The sequence below is a fragment of the Mus caroli genome, unplaced genomic scaffold (assembly GCF_978045245.1).
Source record: "Mus caroli unplaced genomic scaffold, Mus_caroli_1 scaffold_1, whole genome shotgun sequence".
NCBI classification, from domain to species: domain Eukaryota; kingdom Metazoa; phylum Chordata; class Mammalia; order Rodentia; family Muridae; genus Mus; species Mus caroli.
In genome coordinates, this window is record NW_028227256.1 from 149,517,070 (window position 1) to 149,538,876 (window position 21,807).

General features: G+C 44.2%; 1 protein-coding gene across 2 annotated transcripts in view; it reads right to left on the reverse strand.

Moving 5' to 3' along the window:
* CUNH1orf21 (chromosome unknown C1orf21 homolog) overlaps positions 1–21,807 on the reverse strand; it is a 201,950-nt gene that overhangs the window by 160,695 nt on the left and 19,448 nt on the right. Inside the window, exon 1 of one of the 2 annotated variants that reach the window (XM_021170455.3) lies at positions 5,902–5,956. The exons of the other annotated variant lie outside the window; for it this stretch is intronic. The gene's annotated coding sequence lies outside the window, so the exon portion shown is untranslated. Of the gene's footprint in view, positions 1–5,901; positions 5,957–21,807 lie in introns of those variants that run through there. 2 annotated transcript variants of the gene reach the window in all.

Sequence of the window (21,807 nt, forward strand, 5' to 3'; positions counted from 1 at the left end):
ATATTGGAAGAAGCTGCAGCCAGAAAGCAGGAGAACAAGGAGCTAAGGGCTACATAGGAAATCAAGACCAGCGTAGGCTCCATGAGACACTGTCTTGAAGCAACAAAAATAAATATAAATAAGTCCTTACATGGATGCCTGGAAAATACTAACGCAACTCAAGGGCGCATGTGGTTAAACGGGTGTGTAGACTCTATTAACTCTGACACATGAGATGCACTCTGCCTTGTCCAAGCAGTCTTTCCCCTCCCCATCTGCAGAGCACCTCTTGCACCTACTCGGAAAGAGAATCTTTCCTCTGGGCCCGGGTTTCCATGCCCTCCTCCTTAGCTGCCCACTGCAGACCTGTTCTTCACGTAGCAAATCTGTTGACCCGCAAAGTCTCAGTCACAGTCCCCTACACATGGCGACATACTGTCTGAGCCAGTTAAAGGACGCAGTGTAGGTCTGCTGGGGTTGACATCGGAAGAGACCAGCATTTGAAGTGGCTAACACTGAAAAGCCGCTCACCGCCACTAAATGACCGACCTCTGGGCTACTGACTCCTCACAGGCTCCACAGAAGTGGGGTCTGTTATCATTCCTATTTTATAGATAAGGAAGGTGAAGGGGAACTCAAGAAGGTGAAGGATCCTACCCAAAGCCAGCTAGCTGGGGCAGAATTTAAATCTGAGCATCCCAGTGTCGTTTTAGTTAAGTCAGTGAGCTTTGAGTGAAGGGGACAAAGCCATTTCCAAGTCTGACCCAAGTCTGTACAGTTAGCATGGCCACTCCCCAAAATATGCCAAAGCTAGGAGAAAGAGGCAGGAAGGCTGAAGGAGAAGAAAGGCAACCTTTGCCATCAAGGGTGACAGGTGAGATGGGAAAGGGACGCTATGTAAGCCTTGAACTGCTGCAGAAGAGTTGTCGGCCTGTATTCTGCAGCTGGAAGGTTGTGACAGCAGGAAGTGGGGCTGCCTGGGGAAACAAGCTGCACAGAGATAGCTCGCTCATATCAACTCTATTATCAACAGATGGGAGGGAAGGCTTGCCCACCACCACCCAGCTGAAGAGACCGCCAGGCCTCCAGGTTCGGCATTCTGGTTCCTACCCTCAAATACCTCCCTCCCTTGCTTGCCAGTGAAAAGAACAAGGGAAAACAACAAGAAACATCTAAGAGGGGTGGGAGGCAGTAGAGGACAGAGGAGGAGATCCCGCCCTCGGAGCCTCTGTGGGAATCTTTGGGGAAACACAGAGTTCACAAAGCTGCTGCAAACATGAGTTGACAGGTCAGCTTTCCTCTCTCTCTCTCTCTCTCTCTCTCTCTCTCTCTCTCTCTCTCTCTCTTCAAGTGGGGATAGATTCAGAAAACTAAGGCAGTGGCCAGGTTTCTGTCAAAGCTGAAACGGAACTTTAGCAGAGATTTTTATAATCACAGGGATTCACTAAGAATATCATGTCAAGTTAACTTATATACCCTGTTTCTGACAGAGCTGTTAGGGAGCAGCAAAAGTTTGGTCCACTTGGGGTGTCAAGAATCTTGACACTTGAAGCATTAAATAGCAAGTTGCAAGCTGAACTCAGCTCAAACAGAATGTTCTTGACACACCTGTACCAGCCCTCTGAATACCTCAGCCAACATCTCTACTCCCAGAGGGCCATTCACTCATTGGGCTAAAGGTTAGATCCCTAGTGGTTTATCTGTGTGAAGAACCCAAGCCAACAGGTAGATACTCAGATCTCAGGACCACTTGAATGGGGGAACTGAGACATGCCCACTGTGTGAGGAGCACACAGTAGGTCTTGCTAGGAAACAGACAAGGCCTTGGCCTCTCCTGGGAAACCTTGGAGCTGAGGGGTAGTGCTGTTCTTTGAATGAGAAATGTCCCCCGTCCAGCTCATGTGCTTGAACACGTGGTCCCCAGTTGGTGCTGATGTGTAAGGGAGAGGGAAGCAGGACATCACCGGGGACGGGCTTGGAGCCCACCCTTAGCTTGCTCCATTTCCAGTTAGCTTACACGGCTTCCTATGTTTGTCTGAAGCATACCCAGTTTCCTGTTCACCTGCACATCTAGACCTTTAGAACCTTAATCCACAGCAAATTGTTTTCTTCCAATGGTCCTTGCATTTAACACAACAACAGAAGAGGACAGACAGGGCTTAAAGGAATTAGGAAGCATACAGATGGATCAGCGTTAAGAAAGGAGAGTGCTGATGCTGTGAGAGAAGCCATTGGGCAAGACTTCCCGAACCAAACAGCACTAAAGCCAAGAATCAAGACAGGGTTAGAAAATTAAAGCTAGCAGAAGACAGCCCCAGAAGAAAGCTTGTCAGGCTCAGCCGTGAAAAGGGCTAGGAGGCAGGAACAAAGCATACCATACCCACAAGGTGGGCTAAGGAGAAGTCCAAGCCTGAGCAATGGTGCCTGGAACTGAAGGGATCACAGCAGCAGGAGAGCAGTAGATCATTCAGGCTCTGAGAGGGGCCACGTAGGCTGTGTGTGTAGAACTGGGGGGTTGAGAGATATGGGGATAGAAGGCCCCCGTGTTAGAAGAGTCCTGGTAGCAATCAATCCTGGCCGTTTTAGTCAGAATGGAAAAGACAAGAATCACAACCGGGTCTGAAGGTTCACAATTACATAACTGCAACCAAGTTCATTCATGCTCTGATAATAACGTGGAGGAAGCACTCCTCGGGGCCACATTTTTCCTTGGCTCTGCCCTTGGTCCCCGTCCTTTCCAAGATCTTTATCTTAATGGGGAAGACGCCAGAGGGAAACCAGCAGAGCTGCCCAGGACGTGAATCTGGGAGGGATGTTCAACACCAGATGCAACTAACGCATACTCTGACCTCTCTACAGGATCAGGCGAAGGAGGGGTTTGTAAGACTGAACCCCTCTTTTGGCCTGTGTTCTCAAGGAACTGTCGGGCTGGGGGGCATATCTGGGTAATGCAAACATTTACAGGGCTGTGATAAGGGTTTCCACATAAGCATGTAAACACGCTTGCTAGAACAAGTACTGGCAAGAAAAGTTCATTCTAATCCAGAAAATAGGAGTTGTTTTTCAAAAGTGGCCTTTGGCCTTGCCCTTAAAGGCTAGTAACAAAGTGTGTGTGTGTGTGTGTGTGTGTGTGTGTGTGTGTGTGTTTTGGGAGGTAAAGGGGGAAGTATACAAAGCCCAAGGAAAGTGAGCACACAGGACAGACATCCAGCAGGAACTCACAGGCAAGTCAGGCCTCATCCTTATTTCAGAAGGAAGGATTAGCATTAGCGTTCACGAGCCGGTCTTCAAGTGGCTCCACCCGCACTGGCCTAGTTCCCATCTTGATTGAATATAGCTTGCCCCCTCAACCATCCACCCACAAAGGACAGAGCCATAAGACACAGCCAAGAAAACCAGCCCCTCTCAAGAAGTCTGAATAGCATAGGGGTGAAGTGCTTTCTAACCCTTGGCCACAGAGCTAGTGCCGGGACAACCTGGCTTTCCATCTGCCCCACTCAAGGAACAAAGGCCTAAGCATCTGACGTTTGCCATTCAACACAGGGTCACAAATATTGTGCTTCACTTAGTACATCTCCATTTGGAGCTCTCAAAAACTCTGGAAGGATGAACTGACATGGAAACCAACGCTTTCTTCCCAGCACGTACACTAGCTCAGCAGCCGAGGGTTAGAAAGCACTTGATTCCTATGAGCTTCAGCTTTGCCTTCTTGAGATTAGTCCAACAAACTCACCCGCAGGGTCCACTGAGAGACTGGATGAGACTAGCCAGGCCTGGGGTTGACATGATGCTGCAGCATCCCACTGATGGCCTCTATGACTCTAACTCAGTCCTCCATCCAGATCAGAAGAACACAGCTGCATCATGAACACTCAGCTCCTGCTTCCAGACTTTTGAGAGATATTAAAAATGTGTGGGACATCTAGGAGCGGGTTATAAGGCAGACAACTTAAGAGCCTTGCAAGTCTGGACACTGGAGTCTTGAGTTCTTGACCTAGTTTAGTCACTTGGCAGCTATGTGATCTGAGGCAAGTCACAACTCATCTGTGACTCAAATCTCACCTTAGAGTGATGAGGGCCGAGATACAGGTTCTCAGTGACTTCAAAGCCTCACTCAGGTCCAGAACTTCTTAAACTTTACAAATCTGCATTATAAGTCTCTCATAAAGGAGCTGATTACCCACCGAGAAGAGCACGTTTGGGAACTTGAAAGAAAGATTCACACACAGTTGAGGGCACACAATGAGGGGGAAATGAGGCAGAGGTTCAAGGTGAGCAGATTCAGGATCCTGCTAAAAAGAAACGCCCCTTGTCAACAGGATTACTTGGTATCAGACAAAACCATTGAGATTCTCAAAGGCAAGACTATAATACCAGCTTCACACTCCCAGTACTTAGTCTCCTAAGGGGCTTCATGGTGGATTCATGGATGGTTAAGAGGGAAGAAGAGAGATGGTGAAGAGAGAGCTGCCTAACGGGGTAGTGAACTTCCCATTGTTGGACGATTCAGGCATCAGCTGGATGACCATCTGTACGGGCTGCTGCAGAGTGGATTTCTATCCCGTGTAGGAGGTTCTGCTAAAGGTCTATGTGATATTTATTTCCTCGCTTCTCTCCCCACTAACTCATCCTACATATTTTTGTCAGATTAATCTCCCTAAAGGACAGCTCTGTTGATGTCACCCTCCCACTCAGGAACTTTCGATGACTTCCTATTCCCTGTTCAATTCAGTCCACCATCCTGGCGTTTGCGGACCCTTCTCCTCTCCTGCTCTGTCTTACGGCTTTCATTCGTCTGTCAAAACCCAACTTACCTATCTGCCCTACCGAAGAGCTGGCTATTCTCCTCTTCCTGCAGTTTACCCAAACCCTGTCTACTGTAACTTACTGTACGTAATTATGGCATATCCGCTGACAGTCTGTCTTGTGATATGTGAAGTTCCTCAATGAGAAAGCAATCTTGATCTCTACACCTCTGACATGAGGCAGAGTCCCTATCTTTTAGCAATAATTCATTAAAAATAATTGAAAGTGTTGACCCATTACAAACCAAACATTCTGTTGAGCCGCTGATAGGCATTATCTCCTTGGTTTTTATAACAAATATATTATCCCCATTAAATAAACAAGGAAGTGGAAGATAAATAATGTGCGTAAGATGTGTATGCAATGGGTGACAGGGGCAGGCTTCAAACTTAGCAGTGCATGCCTGGAAGTCCTAGATATGAGCCACTCCACAGAGCTGGTTTTCTGTAACAGGATCAAAGCAATTCATGCATTTAATCGCTCAGCTGTGCTATTAGGGGACCCGTGCTATGTGTGGTTTCTGCCTTCAAGATGCTTACAACCTAGCGAGTGTAATCTGCACCAAATCCTACCAGAGAGCGATGTACGAGAAGAACGGGATCTTGATCAAATTAAAGGGATGGAAAGTAAGACCACCATGCCTTTCAGTCCTGAGCAACTACTGCCTGCCGAGCACTGCTGAAAGCCGTACCGTGAGGCTTTGCCACTAAATGCACAGCTGTGTGGCAAGGCTATCTACAGTAAGGACAACCACTTCTTAAGTCAAAGTGACAGTGTTAACTCCTGGTACAGCCACATTCTGGCTGTGTGCCCTCAAGCAATTTTCTTGTTTCTTTCTGTACGTCAGTTCCCCCAGTCTGTGAAATGAAGACAGACAGTGTTTCCTGCCTCATAGGATTAGTGTGGAGATGAACGACTAAGCCAACAACCAAGACCAACCATGCTGCGACCATACAAGGTTGATATACATCTCACGTATTACTAAGTAACTGGTCCAAGAGTTACAGCAGGTGAGGGTCTGACTCCAACAGCCTTAGGAATCTCACTCGTCTTTGTAACCAGATTGTCAACACTGGAGCAGAATAGGAGAGACACAGGAGAGGAGGGACAACCTACTTTTGTTCTTGGTCTCAGAGGCTGCAGTCTGTGGCCAGCTGGTTTCACTGCTTTTAGCCTGTGGCAAGGCAGATCACCATGGTACAGCGGGTGTGGCAGAGAAGACCCACTCACCTCATAGTGGCCATTAAGTGAAGAGACTGAGAGGCCTAGAAGGAAGAGCCTCCAAGGACATGGCCCCAGGGACCTCCTTCCCACAGCTAGTCCCCGCCTCTCAAAGTCTCCGACTTTCCTCCATATCATCCATCAAATTATGTCTCACTCAGTGGACTCAACCATTGTAAGTCAGAGCCCTCATAATTGCCTCTAAATGACTGAATATGCCAATTGGGGATCATAATGAGACTTCTGGGAAGACTTTATGTCTAAACCATAAGTCTTCTTCAGGGAACACTTGGGGAGGTTTGAACTAAGTTTTGAAATGCAAATAAAAAGACAACAGGGAACCAGGTAACCTTGGTGGTGCTGGTGCTGGTGCTGGTGGTGCTGGTACTGGTGACAGTGGCAAATGTCTGGCAGCGGGAGTCAGCAGAAGCCACACTGCCTTGTCCTTGTCCTATAGCTCATCCTCTTCTCTGCCTGACAAGCATGTTATAGCAACCACGACACGCCAACATCTTACCCATCATCAAATGCCAACCCATGTGACTTCAAAGACGTCTCACACGCTTGGCTGACACATCTCTTGCCGAGGCTAGCGTTTAAAGTAGTTAGTATTTTTACATACTTTTGAGCACAAACATATTGAAGCACACAACGTATGAGCAGGCGGGTCTTCATGGGACCCTTGGGGAACTTGTCATATGCCCAAGAAGCAGCTTATTATGTGAAACGCCAGACAATGCTCATCAACTGAAGCTCAAACATACTTGTTACACTAATTACCACTGTGAGGCTGAAATTAGAAAGCATCCCCCAACTGCAGCCAGGACCACTGTAAATAATACTTTCTATTTGACATGTTGAATGTCTGACCAATGGGAAAGGAAGCTGTGATTTATTACTGAGAACTGCCACTCTAGAGAAAGAACTGATGATCCAATGTAACTCCACCCTGCCTAGCACACATTTACTAGCCACAGATCACATGCTGTTTTGATTCCCTCCTTAAAGTCGAATAAATGGGGGAAAGTAGGAAGGGTTATGTTTTTCTTTTACTTTTTTCTTTTTTTATTTATTAGGTATTTTCTTCGTTTACATTTCCTATGCTATTCCAAAAGTCCCCCATACCCTCCCCCCCACCACTCCCCTATCCACCCACTCCCACTTCTTGGCCCTGGTGTTCCCCTGTACTGAGGCATATAAAGTTTGCAAAACCAATGGGCCTCTCTTTCCAATGATGGCCAACTAGGCCATCTTCTGATACATATGCAGCTAGAGACACGAGCTCTAGGGGGTACTGGTTAGTTCATATTGTTGTTCCACCTATAGGATTGCAGACCCCTTTAGCTCCTTGGGTACTTTCTCTAGCTCCTCCACTGGGGGCCCTGTGTTCCAATCAATAGCTGACTGTGGGCATCCACTTCTGTGTTTGCTAGGCCCCGGCAGCCTCACAAGAGACAGCTATATCAGGGTCCTTTCAGCAAAATCTTGCTGGTGTATGCAATGGTGTCTGCGTTTGGAGGCTGATTATGGGATGGATCCCCAGGTGTGGCAGTCTCTAGATGGTCCCCGGTTATGTTTTTCTTAAATGGTCAGAAACATATAAAAAGTTTCTTTTTTTTTTTAAGCTTTTAAACATTTTCTTAATTAGATATTTTCTTTATTTACATTTCAAATGCTATCCCAAAAGTTCCCTATACCCTCCCCCTACCCTGCTTCCCTACCCACCCACTCCTGCTTCTTGGCCCAGGTGTTCCCCTGTACTGAGGCATATAAAGTTTGCAAGACCAATGGGCCTCTCTTTCCAATGATGGCCAACTAGGTCATCTTCTGCTACATATGCAGCTAGAGACACAAGCTCTGGGGGTACTGGTTAGTTCATATTGTTGTTCCTCCTATAGGGTTGGAGACCCCTTCAGCTCCGTTGGTACTTTCTCTAGCTCCTCCATTGGGGGCCCTGTGTTCCATCCTATAGATGACTGTGAGCATCCACTTCTGTATTTGCCAGGTATTGGCATAGCCTCATAAGAGACAGCTATATCAGGGTCCTTTCAGCAAAATCTTGCTGGTGTATGCAATGGTGTCTGCGTTTGGTGGCTGATTATGGGATGGATCCCCAGGTGGGGTAGTCTCTGGATGGTCCATCCTTTTGACTTAGCTCCAAACTTTGTCTCTGTTACCCCTTCCAAGGGTATTTTGTTCCCTATTCTAAGGAGGAATGAAGTATCCACACGTTGGTCTTCCTTCTTCTTGATTTTCTTGTCTTTTGCAAATTGTATCTTGGGTATTCTAAGTTTCTGGGCTAATATCCACTTATCAGTGAGTGCATATCAAGTGACTTCTTTTGTGACTGAGTTACCTCACTAAGGATGATATTCTCTAGATACATCCATTTGCCCAAGAATTTCATAAATTGATTGTATAAAAAGTTTCTTAATGTCAGCACACAACAACCATCATTGCTGCTTTGTTTTAAAGCCTGAAGAACTTTTATTTTTCTCTCCGTTAAGTTTTGGTTTGATCAGACACAGTGCATGAAAGTATTCAAGGAGAATGGTGCTAGCAGGCTGAGAAGAAAGGCGCAGAAAACACCTAGCAACAGTGAAAGTGTGATGCTCACAGCTGACCCAATCAGAGAAAGTGTGATGTTCACAGCTCACCCAATCACAGAGAAGGAGGGAGATTTGCAATGTTGAGGCAAAAAGCAAAAGAACTGAAAAGATGACAAATATATCCAAACCTTAGATAATCTTCCCACTGTTATCTGTACATTGACTAGTCTCCATTTACTACAGATCTGACTTTTTAATTATGGGCTTAAAATATTTTTTTTAAATTGTTGCTGACAGATATTAAAATGTTAAAGGCTAACTCATAAGCCTACTTTTACATTTTAACTATTTTGAGTGTGTAACTATTTTGAGTGTGTAACTATTTTGAGTGTGTAGCTGTTTTGAGTGTGTAACTATTTTGAGTGTGTAGCTGTTTTGAGTGTGTAACTATTTTGAGTGTGTAGCTGTTTTGAGTGTGTAGCTGTTTTGAGTGTGTAGCTGTTTTGTGGAGTGCCGGGTGCATATCTTGTGCCCAGCAGAGGCCAGAAGAGTTCACTGGCTCCCTTGGAACTGGAGTTACGAAGGCTGTGGCCACCGTGAGGGTGCTAGGAACTCAGGTATGTCTAAGCAGAAGTGCTCCTCATCACTGAGACCTCGCTCCAGCCCCAAACTAATCAATTTTTCATGACTTCAGCTTAACCTCGGGAAGAATACACACGCATTTTAATGCTGAATAAGATATTTGGGGAAGGGGGAGGAAGAAAGCCTAGGAGGGCTAGACTAGCACTGACTATCCTTAAAAACAAAGAGGCCCTAATGGAAAACAAAGCTAAGACAGATTAGGTTTTTTTCCTCCTAACAATTAAAGTGAATGGCTTTACCATTTTATCTTTCTTTAGATAAAAATGTTCTATGAGCACAGGTTTCATTTTAACACCACCAATAGTGTGGTCCTATGTCTGCCTAGTAGCTAACTTCACAGTTGCCAGACCTGGAGGTGTGACTCTAATCACATCTCACAGCCAAAATAATGAACTTTTATCTTACACATATAATCTCAAACTACATAGAAAAAACACCCACAAGGTAATATGAACAAACAACTCAAAAGTCATTCCAGGCTACAGAAACTGCTTCAGTTTTCATCCCCAAAGATACATTGTTAGTAAAATAAACAAGACCAGCACATTTCCCTCCGGTACAGCCTAAACCCTGGCTCTCAGAGTATAAAGGACGGCTTCACAATTTCCTGGAAGAGGCCCTTCAGCTTGTTGTTATTACATTTTTTTTATCTGAATGTGTAAGTGCATGTGAGTCTCATTAGCATACATGCACACACATGCACATGTACCTGTCACAGCTCATGTAATGGAGTGAGTGGACAATTTATGAGAATAGGCTCTCTGAACACAGGTCATCAGGGTTGGTGACAAGCACCCTTGCATACCTGCCTAGTCACCTCATCAGCATCCCTTCCATTTTTGGTTTGAATAACTAACGCACCACACTTGGCAATGCTCTTCCATGTTGTCTACTACCCGTTAAAGCAGTCGGGATGTCCTCAAATGATTCCCGCACCATACATTAGGCTTTCCAGCCACAAGAATCATGACCTAGATAAATCTGTAATTTTTAAATTACTCTGCCTTGGCTGGGGGGAGGGAAGGAAGGGGGGCAGAGAACTAAGATACTAACATATAGGAGCATTTGATTGTCACAGTTTAATGTATGTTTACTATGCACCAGGCATGGAGTGCTACATGTCTTCTTGTTTCATCTTCACCAAAGCCAATGAACAAGACATTCTTGTTCTCAGCTTACACAAGAGCAAACTTGGCTCAGAAAGACTAAATAATCTAGGAACACACCACTGAAAATGCCCAGGTGAGCTCTCTACAGACCTGGGGCCATCTGAGTTCCACTTTGCCTCTCATTATAAAACTGATTCCTATCTTCAAGACTGCCCAACATTGCCAAACACCTACAGCATGGGTTTCTTGTTTGTTTGTTTGTTTGTTTGTCTTATGGCCCTGGGATGCAGTTCATGATAGACAGAAAAGCAAGACTCAATGAAGTGAATGGGAGGCATCCCATGAAAGAAGATGCACTCTTCTTGTTTTATGAAATATATTCACACTGCATAGCCCAGGCTAGCCTGGAACTTGCAATCCCCCCTGCTTCAGCCTCCACTGCTGGAATTATAGGAACATATCAAGACTGACTAATGCTGTACTTTTATAATAAAATATCTGGTCATCTTGTTAAATCATCCACACCTCTCTGACAGTCAAATCGACAACAGAACATGAAGAGATGGCCGAGCTTATTAAATCCAGCCCTGGTCTCCCTAAAGGCTTACTGTGATAAGGAAAGCCTCTAACCTCCTTACCAATCTTTGCAAACTGGCATCATGCTGCCCCAGCTACTGTAGTCCCTGCATATCTTCTCATTAAATAAAAGAAGCCTATGTATAAAATAGACGCATCGAGAGAAAAAGGTCTCTGTAAGTCAGCAATTTCTTAGCCATAGCATCTGGCTTTAGGAAGACTGACAGGCAGTTCACAAGCCTAGCAGAGCAAATCCTAACTCAGCTAGGACAGCTGGGTCCAAGCAGTCCCACAGAGCAGCAGAGAAAACCATGACACCACTGGAAGTGGACTCCTGGGAATCACCACAGTGGTAGGCCAAGGTCTTGGTCAACATCTAGACATAAAGGAGAGGGAGTCTCTGGGCAAGAACTGCCAGAAGGGCCAGCCAGTCTTCAGAGACAGAAGGAAGCTTCCAAATCAGTCTCCCACTTGTTTGACTCAGAACAGGCGAGACATGAAGACAGAGCTGGGAATGCCCTGCCTGCAGCAAGCGGTGCCACCTCACCCAAGTCTTGAATCAAAGATAGTGGGAACCAAAGGGGGAAGGCCAGTCCCCACATAAGGAGTATGACCAAGCTTTGTCAGCTGCACAGCCTGGCCTTCTTCCAGCATAGCTGATTTGTCTTTTTGCCTAAATTTACCTCTGGTTCCTCTCCCAGACACTATGTGAGAAAAATACTTGTTTATACCCTTTTCAGATAGATAGTGGCTATCTCTCATGGACGAGTGGCAATCCACTGGCCCCCAAATGTTAAAGGAGAAGCTGACATTTCAACATTAGAAATCGCCTGGTTTCAATGAAATATCTAATACATGGCTAACTAAACTTTCCCTCTTGCTTGTTAATTCTGTATTTTGAGTTCCAAGATCTGAAATTAGATTATATATAAATGACAAGAACTCTCTTTCAGCTAACTGTTAAAAACCCCAAATCTTAAATCCCTACTAAATGGCTTTAATCATGATAACAATCTTCGTCTTAATTTTTGAGATCTACAGTTTGTATCAATCTTAATGTAAAATAAACAGGCTGCCCTTATGGAAAAAAAAAGATTAATTAAAAGCTTTCCCAACTGCAACCACCATCAGGGTTGTCCTGATACGTGGATGTCTGTGGGGGAAGGGCAGACTTAAGATCTAACTATCCTTAAAACCAGCATTGTCACTAACTATGGAAGCAGCTCTATATTTTGACTGTTTTTCCCCCATGGTGGTAATGAAGGCCATATTCTTTACGTGCAGCTTGTCTTTTCACTTGGAAGTGCTATGACAGTAATCCGACTCACATGTAGCATGCCCTGCCTTGCCTAGGCAGTCAGCCTTGCTTGACGCACCATTGAGCCAAAAAAAACGCTAAGGGCAGGCCATAAATCAACTAGATTATACACAAGCACAGGTGCGAGCACGTGCTCGCAACCCCCCCCCACACACACACACGTATGCATATGTGTACACACATACACCTCACATACACATACACGGGCGTGCAAGAGCATGTGCTCACACACACACTGCCTGAAGGTATCACAGAGGAGTCCACCCCGCTCCTGGTCATAGTTTGCTTGGTCAAACTCTACCCCTCAGCCTTCAGGCATCTCTTTGACAACTATTAATCAAATCATGAACTCCGGAGTGAATACTTGTTGCTTTACACTGAGTGTTTCAAAATGTTTCCATTTTAGAGCGCTGGCCTTCCTACATGGTCATTTTTGGCATCTAGCGCTTCTTCCAGAAGCCCAGGAAGGCCGCTCTGATGTTCTAATCCCCCTTCAACAGCGCCTTCTGAGCTCCCAGGCCACTCCACCAGCCAGCCCATCGGTTACGCACTGTCATCCTGTTAGAGACTGAGCTCAGGGAAGCAAGCAGCAGGCGTGCAGAGTCAGGCTTGCTGAACAGGGTCGGTAATCACGTTGAGTAATGCTGCTTTTCATAAAAAATGAGGTGTAACCCTGAAGTCATGAAACTGGTTTTCTCGTGAGGATCATAATCTCACTCTGAAGGGGAAATTCTACAGAAGAGTTCCACGGCTACAGGGTGATGGATGTGCCTGGGCTGTGTTTGTTTTTACATGACGACCAGGCTTTTCTTTGGAATTAGTACAATGGCCAAAGGCACTATGAAGATATTTTCCACTTAGATATACATGCAGATAGAGAATGCATAGGTTTGAATCAATGACTTCTGCCAATTTTTTTTCTAACCTAGAAATTTGGTTGATTTCTTCTTGTATTATTTTCACCACCTGCTTGATGGAAATAAACATTAAAATATGAGTCTTCAAAGAATCAATGATTGAATACATAAAAGTGCTACTTAAATCACTGAAGTAACATTACAGAGCCTTGACCCAAAAATATTTATTGAGCAAATACCAGCAAAGAGAGAGGAGCAGTAGTTCGTGGGAGTTTAACTATCGAGACTTCTTTCAACAAACTCTTTTTTAAAAAATTACTTTGTTCTTGTGAAGATTTAGCTTCTCCCTGGCAGTCTTTTTGGTCTGGGACTTATTTCAATTAAGTAGAAGAAAAACTGGGATCCCCATTATAGTAACCCCCTGTCTTCAGTAGATATATTCTAAGATGTCCAGCGGATTCCTGAACTACTTAAAAGTAATCTGCTTTCTGTTGTTACAACAAAATACTTGAAGTTGGATATTTTACAAAGAAGATTTAACTCTTAGCGTAAGCCAGCATCCTGGCACACCCCCCAATCCCGCTGAACTGCTTTACAATATGATAAGGATCTAAGCATGTGATGTTTCTTTTTTTTTTTTTTTTTTTCTGTCTGAGGGCTTTGCCTCTGTGGACAGATATGCACCACTTTTGTGTCCTGTGCTCTCGGGAGGCCAGAATAAGGTGTCCGTTCCCCTGGATCTAGAGTTACAGATGGTTGTAAGCCACCATGTGGGTTCTGAGAACTGAACTGAGATCCCTGCAAGAGCAGCCAGTGCTCTTAACCTAAGCATCACTCCAGCCCCAACCATGTCACTCTAAGACAATATGCTCTAAGAGAAGCAACACACACACACACACACACACACACACACACACACACACAATCTCTTCTGAGGACAACAGGCCTTAAAACCTAATTTGACTTCACCAGGCCTACCTTTTAAAACTTGTATCACATCAACACTGCTACAAAGGTGAGCTCACTTCTAACACATGAACTTTTGGGAAACAAGCTATATCCATATCATAGCTAATAAACCCTATATGAACCATGGTTTTTCCCTCAAAAAGTAACATTTATAAAAAATGTTTTAAACAGAATGTCCTTAGGATCCTGGATAACTAACTCACACTGCTGAGTCAACCCTTAGCATTCCTACTACATGATCATCAGGTGAATAGAGATTGGAAACACTGGACAAACCGTTCACTCACATTCCAGTGGCATGGAGTGAGATGGCACAGGATTTCAGCACACTAATCAAAATGGTATGTACTTTAAAATGACAGTTTCTCTATTAATGGAATTTTCCATGTCATCTCGTTGGACTCCTCGAGACGACTGGCAGTTGAAGAGGCAGGGTTGTCTTTGCAAGCCAGGAAGAGTGAGTGTAACAAGTGCCTAAAAACACAGAATCCAGTTGCTAACTTGTCTACTTCTTACTCTGTGATGCTTCTGGTACTTTCTCTTCTGTTGTCCAACATTTCAAATGGCTTTCCAAATTCTCCTAAATGAAATTCAAGACCATGGCGGGTCACCTCCCACAGTTAGGAGACTGCCAACCTATGCCATATGTTTGTGACCATCTGGGCCACAGGCCAACTCTATTGGAAAAGAACACACAAAACGGTCAGGTTGCTGGTCTCCATCCCAGGACTCCTACAGCTAACTGTCATCAGCAGGTAAAACCGATGAGCTGGCATCTCAGTGAATTGCTTCTGTTCTAGAGTCTCAGATGCTGTTCTAGTCCTGTGACCGAAGGACAAGGAGAGGCACAAGTGTCTCTTTATCCCAAAGAAATGATTCTACCCAAGTCCCCACTGGTGAACCAATGAATGTATTGTGGTTACTTTCAGGAACATGAGAAAGGGGTTACTTAGAGGTGTATGGGTGACTCAAGGGCCCAGTTCAGCATGGATGAGGACTCCTGAAGGCTATGCCCCACAATGGGGGGACCCCAGCTTTACCTCAGGCAGCTTTGTAAACCATAACCTTCTAATCTTCCCAGCCTTGAAAGCTTCCTTAGTCCCTCTTGTCCATCTGGGAGGGAATGTCTCCATTTGGAAGTAAGAGCCATACAGAAGAAGGCAGGATGATCAATACACCAGTAATCAGAACTATCTATTTAGTTGCTAGAGCATAAAACTTACAAATGGCACTCCAAGGTTTTAGCAGACGCTACATAAAGCTATTTGAGAGCATGAGATTAAACATGAGGTTGGAATAGCTAACTGCCAATTGATAGCCTCGTTAAGCTTTTGGTTTTGCATTTCTAATAATATCCTGACCACCAGGAGACCTTGTCCACTTGGTTCAGGTTTACCCCATCAGCTGTGAACCACAGACAGTGAAATTCCCATAGGAAGACCAATGTGATTATTTACAACCCAAAGCCGATTGGCATCTAACCAAATTTACTCAATGAGTAGCTATTAACGTCTGGTCCAATGTTGGGCTTTACAGGGTGAAAGGAGACACTCTACAATTCAAATGTTCTACAAAAGTCCTCTGCAAGTCTGTCAGACCTGTGCTGTTACACATCACACAGGGAAGTGCATGATAATACCTGGTATTCACCTAGACTGATGAAGAAATATCTGTGGTGTTTGCCCAGAGGTGCACAGGGAAGAGGGACTTTCCTTCCTCCTTGTTCCTCCTCTCTGGATCTGATATGTCCCCTTTATGCTAGGTGGCCTTTGTCAACTTGACACAAACGTAGACTTATCTGGGCAGAGGGGATCTTAACTAAGGGAATGCTTCTGTAAGGTTGACCTGTAGGCAAGTCTGTAGGGCGTCTTCTTGACTAATGATTGATGTGGAAAGCCCCAGCCCACTGGGGTACATGATCACTACAAGGACAGATGACCATGGGTGGCATAAGAAAGCAAGCTGAGGAAATTTTGGAGAGAAAGCCACTAAGCAAGCACTTCTCCATGGCCTCTGCATCAGGTCCTGCTTCTAAGTTCCTGTCCTGACTTCCCTTAGTGATGGACTGCAAACATTAACGGAAACAAACCTTTTTTCTTCCCCACATTGCTTTTGCTCCTGGTCTCAATCACAGCAGCAGAAAGTAAGCCGGGACAGCTTTCCTCTCCTTTTGACTTCCTTTATTCAGTCTCCTTTTTTATTTACAAAATAGAAATAAGAAAAGCAGACCTGAGGAGAGGACTCAGCCACACACAGCCATAGTTTCAGTGATGGAGACGCTTTTCTCCATAGCTCTAGGAATAAGCGCAAAGATGAGGGAAGCTGTGACTTCATTTCCTATGACAGTGGCCTGTTTATCCTGAAATTCAATGCCCCGGCCTCCTGGGCATACTCTTTAGATACTCTCACCTGGTATGGTGAGGTCTGGCACTGCTACTGCAGAACCTCACTGCCAAGCTGCAGAGCAGACCAATATTCTCCAGACTTCACACACATGAATGAACCTAACAGAACCAACTCTGACACCATCCGCATGTCCACACGGGACAACGATGCTAACCCAAAGCAAACTCCTCGCTCCCAAATTTGCAGTCACTCTGAATGATCAGATTTAGCTCAAATGAATGCTAGCATTGACTACAAATACATTGTCATCTCCATGAGGATTTGAAGGTGAGCTTCACCTAGGATGGTAGATATTACATTTTTCCATTCTTTGGCACAGGGGAATATTTGCTGTGCTAAGGAATGAGTCCCGGGACCCATCTGTTAGGCAGGTGCACTTCTATTGAGTTAAACCCCCAGCCCTAGATACTGGCTCATGACTGCCCTCATCAAGAGAATTGTTGTTAGACAACCTGGCAAAGATGCCAGGGTTTTTCCCAGGTAAAGCTAGACTGCCAATGCTCAAGAATTCCCCCCTGTATAGGAGCAGAAATAGCACAGTTGTCCAGAACAATGATATATCTGTACCTTATAACAAACTGAGTTCCGTAACCAATCAAGCTTCTTCAAGTGGCTGCAGGGAAACTTGGGTCAGCTTTGTGGACTGCCTTTGATGATCTTAGGCAGGCCTTACACTATGAATTTCTAGATATGAATATGCTAGTGTTTCACATCTCTGATACGCTAGGGCATTTTTTTTATTTTTGTCTTTATTATTATGACTCTTTAAGAAACAAATAGATAAGGATAGCACAGTCACTTAGCTGATACAGTGTTTGTCTTACAAGCTTGAAGGCCTGAGTTCAATCCCCTAGATCCCTTGGTTTAAAACAAACAAACAAAAAATAAAAATAAAGGACTGGCTTGCTGCTATGTACTTGTTACCCAGCGCTGAAGAGGGAGAGACAGAAGATCCTCAATGCTTGTTGGACAACCAAGCAGCTATCCTACTGACAGAGTCCTAGTCCAGTGAGAGACCCTGTCTCTAAAACAAAGGAACAGCATTTGAGGTCAGTCCGTGTGCTTGAACACACACACACACACTCATACACATACGCACTCATACTCATACACAGATACACACACACACACATACACATACACACTCATACTCATACACACAGAGAACAAATAATATTTAAAAAGTATGTAGGCATAATTTATTTTACTCCTGCTAAGGGATACTTTCCTCCCGTCAGAACATTTACAAGCACAGAAATATGTTCTAGACTGGACTCTATAAGATACATCTTCAAGTACACATCCCTCACACAAGAAGTCCCACGGCAGAGAAATGACTTACCATCTTTTTCAAGTGATCATAACTGAACCTTGCTTCACTAGTTCCAGCGAAAAGCTTTGCTGCATCTCACCGAAATGATATTTAAATGTGGGTGACGGAAAGAAAGCAATTAAAGTAAACAGAGACCTAAGAACCACTCAATGATATAGTCATCGCAGAATCCATCACCTACAGGCAGACAGGAGTACAGTGCAAACAAATGCCCCGTTTCCTGGAGGGTCCACAGGATGATGGACAGCTCTATCAGATAATTTATAAATGTACAATCACCTTGTGAATTTCCCAACCGTGGTATTAGCATCAGGAAAGTATCAGGTAAGTTTAGTATCTCACATTAGAGCTCGGAACTCTGGGAAGCAAACCTGGCGGGCCTGGACTAAACTTCGGCTTATGAAAGGAGTAGGCTCTGAGGAAATCACATGGTCAGCACTGTCCCGCTACGTGGGATGCTGGATGCTGGATTAAGGGAAGTTGTCACTCACTCTCCAGGGACAACCAACTGACCCACAGGTGTGAAAGCACCTGCTGCTCAGCGACTTATTCCAAACAACAAAGTAGCATCCTCTCTTGTCACAAATAAGCATCATCCACACTTGTCAGTCGTGAACCAGGAGCACCCTCTGGTCCTGCCCACTAGACCTCCAGAGCCTCAAAGCAAGGTTCTCAAACCAAGTCCACTCAGCACCTAAATCCTGGAAACTAGACGGACCCTCAGATCTTGGAATTGAGGACATAAACTGTCCCTTAAGTAAAAAGATTCAAATGTAAACAGACACATTATCAGTAAAATACAGAAATCCTTGAGAGTGTTTCTCTAAACTGGAATTATTTCATTTACATTACCTATGTAGGGTTCTATGATTGCCCAAGAGAAAAAACACTAGTTGACAGAGATTTTGAGAAAAGAAATATTTTTTTGGTAAATTAAACTTTCATTGTGCCAGATAAAATAAACCAAAAAAAAAAAAAATTAAAAGGAAATATAAAACCTGATTGCAAATCTTGTTCAATACCATCATAAACCATGAGTAAGTTTTAGTTATATAAAATGAATTATATTCCATTTCAATTTGCAGAAATGCACACACTTGGATATGAACTGACTCTGGCTACACTAAACCTTGTGCTATTACAAATTTGCCTACTCAGCATCTTCAGCAGTTAGGGTGAAGGCATAAAATCCTAGATCTATTTAAAAAATCATCCTGTATTTCCAGCTAACCTTTCCAAGACAATTCCCAATCTTGTTTAGGATCTCATCTATACTATTATCAAACATTGTTCCTGATGCTGTGTTCCTTAGACAAATTATTCACAGGTCTTTTAGCTTACATACGTTTGTTTTTTTTTTGTTTTTCCCCAGCCATATCAATAAATCTCTGAAATAAGAAGAAACTTGTAGGCTGGTGAGATGGCTCAGTGGGTAAGAGCACCCGACTGCTCTTCCAAAGGTCCGGAGTTCAAATCCCAGCAACCACATGATGGCTCACAACCATCCATAACGAGATCTGACTCCCTCTTCTGGAGTGTCTGAAGACAGCTACAGTGTACTTACATATAATCAATAAATAAATCTTTAAAAAAAAAAAAGAAGAAGAAGAAACTTGCAGCTTACTTTTCTAGATAATACAAAACTTTTTTTCCCTAGCTCCTTCTGCTAAAAAGTATTAACTGTTCCCTTGGCCCACAGTGGAGGTAAGAGAATGGAAGCTGGACATCGCCTACATTTTGTGTCTATAGACTTTACTTTGTCTGAAGGCACAGAGCCGTCATTGTCCTTAACCCTTCCTCTAGAATCACCTTGGATTCCAGGAACTTCAAAGCCTCCCAGGACAGACCACCCAACAGATGAAGGTAATTACCCATGGGAGAAAAGCTGACCCAGGAATGCCTCCTGAAAACCAGCTTATCCCCACAAGCAATAAAGACTTCCTTATTAATACTAGTTTTAATTATGGGTGTGGAGAGTGGTCAGTGCACGTGAGTGTCCCGAAGCCAGGGGGCATCCGATCTGGAGGTGGAGTTTCAACCAAACTCAGATACTCTACACGAGCACTATAAATCCTTCTCCAGACCCAAACTCAGATACTCTACACGAGCACTATAAATCCTTCTCCAGACCCAAACTCAGATACTCTACACGAGCACTATAAATCCTTCTCCAGACCCAAAAGGGCTTCTTTACTACCTTTCAGAACCAGAACAGAGAAAATGATCAACCAGACCCCGCCTTGATCGGGACGGCGTTAAGTATGCAGTTTCTTCTCTAAAGCACACATTGGTGGTGGGACAATGGGCTTGGGGGTCAGTGGGCCCCTTTATTTGTTCCTCTTACAGATGCCATCATAGTGAATAAAACCTTCTGTTCTCCCCTGCCCATTTATTTAATTGCGTACAGGGGACAGTCTGTTGGGGCGTCTAGAGATAGGAATTTGCCATAGAAACTCTGTTACAGATGTTATTTTAAATTTTTTGATAAATTTTATTTCAGTTGATATTGAAAAAATAAATTTCCTAGCATCTCTATAACATCTTTTCCGTAGAGAATGTTTAACAGATCACTTTTGTCTCTCATAAGCTTGCCGATATTTCATCCTTTATCCCCATTCTGCTGTATCTCTTTCCCTGCCTTTACACAAATTTATATAAACGCTTGGATTCTCTTTTGCCAGTAGCTTCTCGGCTGTACTGCTAGGGGAAAGGCATAAATAAGAGAAAAGCCAACTGGGGGTATGGCTAAAACCGTAGGATATTACTCAGAATGGTAGACTATGAAACAATAAGTCCTTGGGGCTCCTGGAGTCAACACATCATTTAATTCAATTCAGTCTATATTTGTCACGCCCACTGTGAGCCTGGTATGGTGCTAGGTGAGAGATGAGCTACCCACATAGGCAGGGCAAAGCCCTCACTCGGCAAGAAATTAATCAGTGTTCTGGAAGGGGTTGGTAATCCATGACCAAGAGAATGCTAATACTGTGGCAAAGCTCACTTTCTTTCTCTTTGAATTTGCCAGGACCCGTGAAGAGACCCTTCAACGTGGGACACGAGGGACAGAAGTCGCCTTTAAATTCCACAGAGCTCATTTTCCGCCGATTTCCCCTCCCCTTCCTTTAAGTCCACAGTCCACATTCCCATCCTCTAGGAGTCTCACTTTGTTTCATTCACCTCCTTTCATTTACCTCCTTTTTGTTTCATTTAGTGTGAAGAGATTTCTTCCTACAATAGGGAAAGATCAGAATCAGATCCAGCATGAGAGGAACCTAACCAGCAAAGAACAAAGAATAGTCTGTGGAGTGGGCGTGGGGATGCGGCTGGACCAAGGGGAGAAGCCCAGCAAAAGAGCCTATCAATCTTAGGCAACGGCAGGCTGAGGTTCCCCCAAATTGCAAAGGATCTGTTTTTTTGTACACTGAAGTAAACGTGAAGGCAAACCAAAACAAACACCGAAAAATAAAAATAAAATAAACAGAAACAAAAGCAAGCAAACAAAAAGACAAAAACCAAAACTAAACCAACCAACCAACAAGATGGCAGTGTTGGGTGCTAAAGAGATGGCTCAGCAGTTAACCCAGTATACTGCTCTTACAGAGGACTAGTTAGGCTGCCAGCATCCGAGTCAAGCAGGTTTACAACCGCCCGGAACACCAGCTCCAGAGGAATCCAACACCTCTAACCTCACTTCCAACCTCACCTCTAACCTCTGTGGTCACCTGCCCCAAGTGCACAAACCATCCCTGAACCCCCTCCAACACACACATAATTTAAAATAGTAAGTCTACAAAAAGAAAATGGAGACTGTTGGGAACTACCCATGTCTCACCTTTCTCCAGAAATGGCTCTAGGTAGTCTCCTGTAGAATGACACTGCCATCTATGCCCACTGGGTCACAGTGAGAACAGCAAAAGGCACAGACTTTCTGAGTGAGCATTGTAGCATTAGATAAAAGGCCCCTAATGTGTTGTTTTGTTATGCATGAGACTTCATCAGCTTGGGTTGTAAGAGAAAGCTGGTGTAATCTGATCGTTTCCAA